Here is a 7695-nt window from a genome sequence, read left to right as displayed (position 1 = left end):
GAATCTCAGGCAATGAGATACACTAGGAGAAATAGATTCATCAACCAAAGAAAATCTTAAATCCAACAAATCCCTGACACAAAATATCAAGGAAAATTGTGACACTGTGAAAAGGACAAACCTAAGAATAATAGGTAAATAAGAAGGTGAAAAAAAAAAAAAAAAAAAAAAAAACAACTCAAAGGTGCAGAAAATATATTCAACAAAATCATAGAAACTTTACAAAATAACAAAAGACATGTCAATGAAAGGACAAAAATCCTACAGAACACAAAATAGAGTGGAGTAGACTACACATACACATACACACACACACACACACACACACACACACACACACACACACACACACACACAATGTCCCTTCACCACATAATAATCAAAATAACAAATGTACAGAATAAAGAAAGAATATTAAGAGCAGCAAAGGAAAAGGGCCAAGTAACATATAAAGGCAAACCTACCAGAATTACACCTGAATTCTCCATGGAAACTCTGAAGGCCAGAAGGTCCTGGATAGATATTCTACCAACACTAAGAGACCACGTATGCCAGCCCAGACTACTATATCAAGCAAAGCTTTCAATCACTATGGAGAAACCAAAACATTCCATGACAAAGATAGATGTAAACAATACTTATCAACTAATACAGCATGACAGAAACTTCTAGAAGGTAAAGCCCAAAGGATGTCAAATATACCCTCAAAATATAGGCAATAGATAATCCCACTTTACCAACAACCAAAAGAAAAATGGGGGTAAATCCACACATAATAACAACACCAACAACAAATCCAAAACAAACAAGGATAAACAATCATTGGTCATTAACATCCCTCTATATTTATGATCTTAACTTGCCTATAAAATGACATAGGCTAACAGAATGGATATGATAACAGAATCCTTCCTTCTGTTGCATACAAGAAACATACCTCAACTTCAAAGACAGTTGTTACCTCAGAGTTAAGGGTTGTGAAAAGATTTTCCAATCAAATGGACCCAAGAACAAGTGGGTATAGCAACCCTAATATCTAACAAATTAGACTTTAAACCATAATCAATCAAAAGAGATAAAGGAGGTCATTTCTTATTCGTCATAAAAGAAATCCATCAAGATGAAGTCTCAATTCTGAACATCTATACCCCAAATACAAAGGCACCCACATTAATAAAAGAGGCATCACTAAAACTCAAATCTCACATAAAATCTTACACACGTATAGTGGGAGACTTCAACATCCCACTCTCAACACTAGACAGGTCCTGCAGAGAGAAATTTAACAAGGAAACAAAGGAACTAACAGAAGTTATGACCCAATTGGGTTTAACATACATCTATAGAACCTTCCATTCAAACACAAAAAAATATACCTTCTTCTCAGAGCCACATGGAACCTTCTCTAAAATCGACCACATACTCGGCAATATAGCAAACCTGAATAGGTACAAAAAAAAAAAAAAAAAAAAAAAAAAAAAAATGGAATAATCCCCTGTATCTTATCAGACCACCATACTTTAAAGTTGGAATTCAACAACAATACAAATTGTAGCAAACCTACAAACTCATGGAAACTGAACAATATGCAATTGCACCATTCCTGGATCAAGAAAGAAATAAAAAAAGAAACTAAAGAATTCCTAGAATTCAATGAGAGTAAAGACATGACATTCTCAAAATTATGGGACACTTTGAAAGCAGTACTAAAAGAGGAAAGTTCACAGCACTGAGTGTCCACATGAAAAAAACTGAAGGATAGTCACATTAAACAACTAAAAGCACAAGTGAAAGCACTAGAACAAACAGAAGCAAACACACCCCAGAGGAATAGATGCCAGGAAATAATCAAATTGAGGACTGAAGTCAACAAATAAAGTAGAAACAAAGAAAACAATACAAAGAATCAATGTACCAAAAAGTTGGTTCTTTAAGAAAATCAACAAGATAGATAACCATTTACCCAAACTAACCAAAAGTCAGAGAGAGAACATTCAAATTAACAAAATCAAAAATGAACAGGGGGACAGACACTGAGAAAATCAATGGATTCCTCTAAAGTCAGAAACAAGACAAGGCTACACACTCTCTCCATATATCTTCCATATTGTACCTGTAGTTCTAGCTAGAGTAATAAGAAAACAAAAGGAGATCAAGGGGATACAAATTGGAAAGAAGAAGTCAAACATCCACTAAATGCAAATGGTATGATAGTTTACATAAGTGACCCAAATATCTACCAGGGAGCTCCCATAGCTGATAAACACCTTCAGCAAGGAGTCAGAATATGAAATTAACCTAAAAAAAATTGGTAGCCCTACTATATGCAGATGATAAAGGGCCTGAGAAAGAAATCAGAGAAACATCACCTTTTAAAAACAACATAAAATATCTTGGAGTAATGCTAACCAAAAAAGTGAAAGGAGGAGGGCATGAGGGAGCAGGAAAATTGAGTCAGGGAAAGAATAGAAGAGAGCAAGATACCATAATAGAGGGAGCCATTATAGGTATAAAGAGAAATCTGGCACTAGGGAAATGTCCAGAGATGTGTAAGAATGACTCCAAGTAAGAATCTACACAATAGTGAAGAGGCTACTTTAAATACCCTTCCCCGATAATGAGATTGATGACTACCTTATATGCCATCCTAGAGCCTTTATCCAGTACCTAATGGAAGCAGAAGTAGACACCCACAGCTAAACACTGAGCCAAAGTCCTGGAATGCTGTTGCAGAAAGGGAGGAGTGATGAGCAAAGGAGTGATGACCAAGATGACAAAACCCACAGAAACTGCTAATCTGAACAAGTGGGAGCTCATGGACCCCACTCCGATAGCTGGGAAACCAGCATAGGACTAACCCAAACCCCCTGAATGTGGGTGTTTATTAGGAAGGCTAGGCCTCTGGTAGTGGATCAGTATTTATCCCTAGTATATGAATGGATTTTGGGAGCCCATTCCACATAGAAGGATACTGGCTCAGCCTAGACACAAGGGGGAGGGCCTAAGCCCTGCTTCAAACGCTATGGAAGACTTTGAAGATTCCCCATGGAAGGCCTCACCCTTGCTGGGGAGCAGAAAGGGGATGGAATGGGGGTTGGGAGGGGGACAGATTAGGAGGTGAGGTTGAAGGAACTTGGATTGACATGTAAAATGAGCTTGTTGCAAATTTAAATTTAAAAAAGAAAATTAAAATATGTATTGCAGAAGTGGAATAAACATTAAAATGTATTTTTAAAAAGGAGCTAGTTAGGTTGGCTGAGAAGCTAGCTAGGAGACTGAGAAGCTAGTTAGGAACTGATGAGCTAGTTAGAAGACTGAGGAGCTGGTTAAGAGGATGAGGAGCTAGCTAGGAGGTTGTGGAGCTAGTTATGAAATGAGGAGCTAGCCCCAGTCATGACAGAAGCCTGAACAGGAGACCTGAGAGTGCTCTTGATAAAAGTGTTCATCAGCCTATTGGCATTTCAGGTATCCAACAGGAATCTTTATTCCATAGAAACCAAGTATCAGCTTAAGAAGAAAAATAAAATAATTTTCTTTCAAGATGTTTTTTTTTTTTTTTTATGTGCATGGGTGTTTTGTGTGTGTGTGTGTGTGTGTGTGTGTGTGTGTGTGTGTGTGTGTGTGTGTGTGTATCTCCACATACCTGTTTGGTGCCCATGGAGGCTGGTGGGGGTATGGGATCTCCTGGAACTGGAATTACAGATGGATTTCAGTAGTCAAGTTGGTGCTAGGAATTGAACCCAAGTCCTCTGGAGCAGTAACCAGTCCTCTTAACCATTGAAATATGTCTTAAGAATCTATCAGCCTGTTTTCTAGGAAAAGGCCAGCAGTTAGATGCAGTGAACATGGTCTTTAGTAAGATGGAAAAGACTTTGAACATTAGAGTGGGAAATGGTATATGACAAATTAGGCCCACTGGACAGCAAACTGTTCTTTCCATAATATGTAGGTATATCTACTACTGTTCTTTTGCTGTGATCAAAATACCATGACCAAGGCAACCTATAGAAAATAGCTTGTTTGAAGCTACTGTTCTAGATGGTTGGGATCCATCATGACAGGAACAGCAGGTGACACAATTGTAGCTGAATTAGCAGCCAAGGGCTCACATCTGGAACCACAGAAGGGGGAATAGAAGAAACATACTAGAATTTTCTCCTGGTATTTGAAACCTTCAAAAGCTCCTGGTAACACACTTCCTCCAAAAAGGCCACACTTTCTAATCCTTCACAAATATACCTACAGACCAAGTGTTCAATGCCCAAGATTGATGAGGAACAGCTCATTCAAAACCCCATAGCAGGACAAGTGGCCAACTAGGAAACAAAGTTTAAGTTTAGGGCCAACCTAGGTTACATGAGATCCTGTCTCAAAACTACAAGCATGGGAGACTATGGATCTCCCAGTCAGCAAAATTTTGCTGCATCAATACCAGATTCCACGTGAACAATCTAGGTATGGTGGCATGTGTTTGTATCCTCAGCACTGGGGAGGCTGTGTCAGATAGGTTTGTGAAGCTTGCTGGCCAATCAGTTCAGTCAAAGCCTTGTCTCAGAAATTAATGTAGATGGCTCATGAGGAATAGCACCTGAATTTGACCTCTGGCTTCTACATGTATGCACATCTGTACTCACACAAACATGAACATACAAACAGACACACATGTGTAAAAGAAGCAAGAGTAACTGTGTCTGATTACAGTCATGTTCAATGAAGAGGGAGGTAAAGTCTTTCAGATGAAATATGAATGTAATCAGGACTGGTTTGCTGACAGTGTACCTGATCAGGATGAGTAGAACCTTCTGAGTGCCATCCCCAATACCTCAAATGAATAAACTGGTAATGAAGAGGGAAAGAATTCCCAAGTTAGTCAATCCTTTGACCTGAATGTATCTGCTTGCATTTTGACCTTCAGAAGACCCTTGTTAGTCAATGATGACATCATAAATAAAGGATATGATAATAAATGGCTTGTCATGATTCTGGCCCAAAGGATGCAAATTGTCTGCATATGAAAAGTAGTAAACACAGGAAGCATGGGAGAAACCTTGGTCAACAGACAATCTCCCTTCTTTGGACAAAGCACAGGTGACAAGCAGTGAAGTCTCCAGGCATCAGTCTGCATGTCAACATATTTCTGGAGTTTCATTGTGATCTGCTAAATGAAACTCAGTAAGGGACAGTCAGAAAATAGCAGTGTTCTTTTCTTTCAAAAGAAAAAAAGATGATGCTGAAAACACAGACCAAAAGATGGTATTGTGAGCAGTGATGGAGAGTCACATTAGACAGGATATTTAGCACTGCTCAAGAGGTTCAAGATGTGAAGTATTTTAGATATTCTATTTTTGCCATATTTTGGCATATTTGCATATGAATATTGACATATCTAGAGATGAAATATGCCAGAGGTGTCTTGTATATACCTTGGACACATAGCCCAAAGGCAATTTTTATGTAATATTTTAAGTAACCTTGTGAAAAAAACAAAGTTTCATGATGTGGAGGTTTTCACTGTTGCCCCATGTTTGGAATGTGTGATTTAAGGCTTTTCTGATTAGATGCTCTCAGACAGTAGTAAGATAGAACAGTCCTGTGGCCTCAAGGGACATCTGGAGATTTGCCATCTTACAACCAAATTCTGGATCCCCTCATTGACTCCAAATAATATGAATGATCTTGAGTTTGTTACTTTATCTTCCTAGTGCCTACATACCTGATATATGTAGATTATAACACTTTCCACCTAAGACTAGTGAATACCCGGGTGGGTGTTAAAAAATGTGTATGTGAAAAAAGAACTAAAGAGTGTCACCATTGCTCTGAGCAAAGAACTGTGGGCAGAGGAAGTCAAGGTCAGCGAGGACTGGGAATCAGACACTCTGCTGTGCTCAAATCTTAAGTCAAGAGGGTTCAAACATGCAGAGCAATAAAACATTTCACTTGGAGAAGCAGAACCACACTCCAAGGAAGCATCGTCAACATCACCACCAGCAGCACCAGCAGCAGCAATAGCAGCAGCAGCAGCCACCTCCACCAATATCTGCAAATGGACAGCAGGCCAGCAGCTAGAATGAACTATGGATCTGAAGAACTGTAGGAAACCAGGAGAGAAGACCTCTTTTTGTGGGCAATCTTCCCCTCGACATCACTGAGGAGGAAATGAGGAAACTTTTTGAGAAGTATGGGAAAGCAGGAGAAGTTTTGGCTTTATTCACTTGGAAACACGAACCCTGGCGGAAATTGCCAAAGTGGAATTGAGTAATATGCCACTCTGTGGAAAGCAGCTGCATGTGAGCTTTGCCTGTCATAGTGTGTCTCTTATAGTCCGAAACCTTCCTCAGTGCGTGTCCAAAGAACAGCTGGAAGAAGCCTTTTCTGTGTTTGGGCAGGTGGGGGCTGTGATCATTGTGGATGACCAAGGAAGGCCCTCAGGGAAAGGCATTGTTGAGTTCTCAGGGAAGCCAGCTGCTTGAAAAGCTCTGGACAGATGCAGTAAAGGCTCATTCTTGCTAACCACATTTCCTCAGCCTGTGACTGTGGAGCCTATGGACCAGTTAGATGATGAAGAGGGACTTCCAGAGAAGCTGGTTATAAAAAACCAGCAATTTCACAAGGAGTGAGAACAGCCTGGGTCCTTTGAGTATGAGTATGCCATGGGCTGGAAGACACTCATTGAGATGGTGAAGCAACAGCAGGATCAAGGGGACCGCAACATCAGGGAGGCTCGTGAGAAGCTGGACATAGAGATAGAGGCAGCACACCATGAGATGAGCACCAGGTTATGCTAATGAGGCAGGATTTGATGAGGTATCAAGAAGAGCTTCAGAGAAAGGATGAACTGCATAACCAAGAGGTTCAGAAACGAAAGCAGCTAGAGCACCAGGGAAGAGGAGCACAGGCGCCATGAGGAAGAAATGAGGTGACAGCAAGAAGAAATGATGCGGCAACAGCAAGAAGGATTCAAAGGAACCTTCCCTAATGCGAGAGAACAAGAGATACGGATGGGCCAAATGGTTATGGAGGTGCTATGGGCATAAACAATAGAGTCACCATGTCCCCTGCTCCTGTGCCAACTGGTACCCCAGCTCCTCCAGTACCTGCCACTATGATGCCAGATGGAACCTTGGGATTGACCCCACCAACAACTGAACGTTTTGGTCAGGCTGCCACAATGGAAGGAATTGGAACAATTGGTGGAACTCCTTCTGCACTCAACTGTTCAGTGCCTGGAGCTGAATTTACTCCAAATAAATGCTGCCAATACTAAATAAATTTGCAGTGTCTAAGTTTCCCTGCAACCCTTAAAAGAAAGGCCCTTTTTGGACTAGTCAGAATTCTACCCTGAAAAAGTGTCAGGGTTATTCCCAGTAGATATGTCTTCCTTGCCTGTACTACTCTAGAGAGTATGCTTGGGGGCAGAGGGCAAGGGAGGGGTGGTATTTAACAAATCAGTCTGTGGTATATTACTTTACGAAGTCTAACTGGTGCATTTCTGAAGTGTGTTGATTGTTGAGGGCCTAGAGAACCATAGCAATATGAACTCAGAACTCCAATAATCTTGGTCATTCCTTCCTTCCTCCCTCCCTTTCTTCCTTCCTTCCTCCCTCCCTTCCTTCTCTCTTTCCTTCCTTCCTTCCTTCCCTTCCTCCTTTCTTTCGCTTCCTTCCCTTCCTCCCTCCTTCCCTTCCTTCCTTT

At 40.6% G+C, this 7695-nt stretch overlaps 1 pseudogene; it reads left to right on the top strand.

Annotated features, from left to right (window-relative positions):
- The first annotated feature begins 5877 nt into the window (after nucleotides 1-5877).
- Nucleotides 5878-7267, top strand: LOC127219821 (non-POU domain-containing octamer-binding protein-like; annotated as a pseudogene).
- The last annotated feature ends 428 nt before the right edge of the window (nucleotides 7268-7695 follow it).

Source organism: Phodopus roborovskii, unplaced genomic scaffold, assembly GCF_943737965.1.
Source record: "Phodopus roborovskii unplaced genomic scaffold, PHOROB, whole genome shotgun sequence".
Taxonomy (NCBI): domain Eukaryota; kingdom Metazoa; phylum Chordata; class Mammalia; order Rodentia; family Cricetidae; genus Phodopus; species Phodopus roborovskii.
The sequence above is the reverse complement of the archived record's forward strand: the minus strand, read 5'-3'. Positions and strand labels throughout refer to the sequence as shown.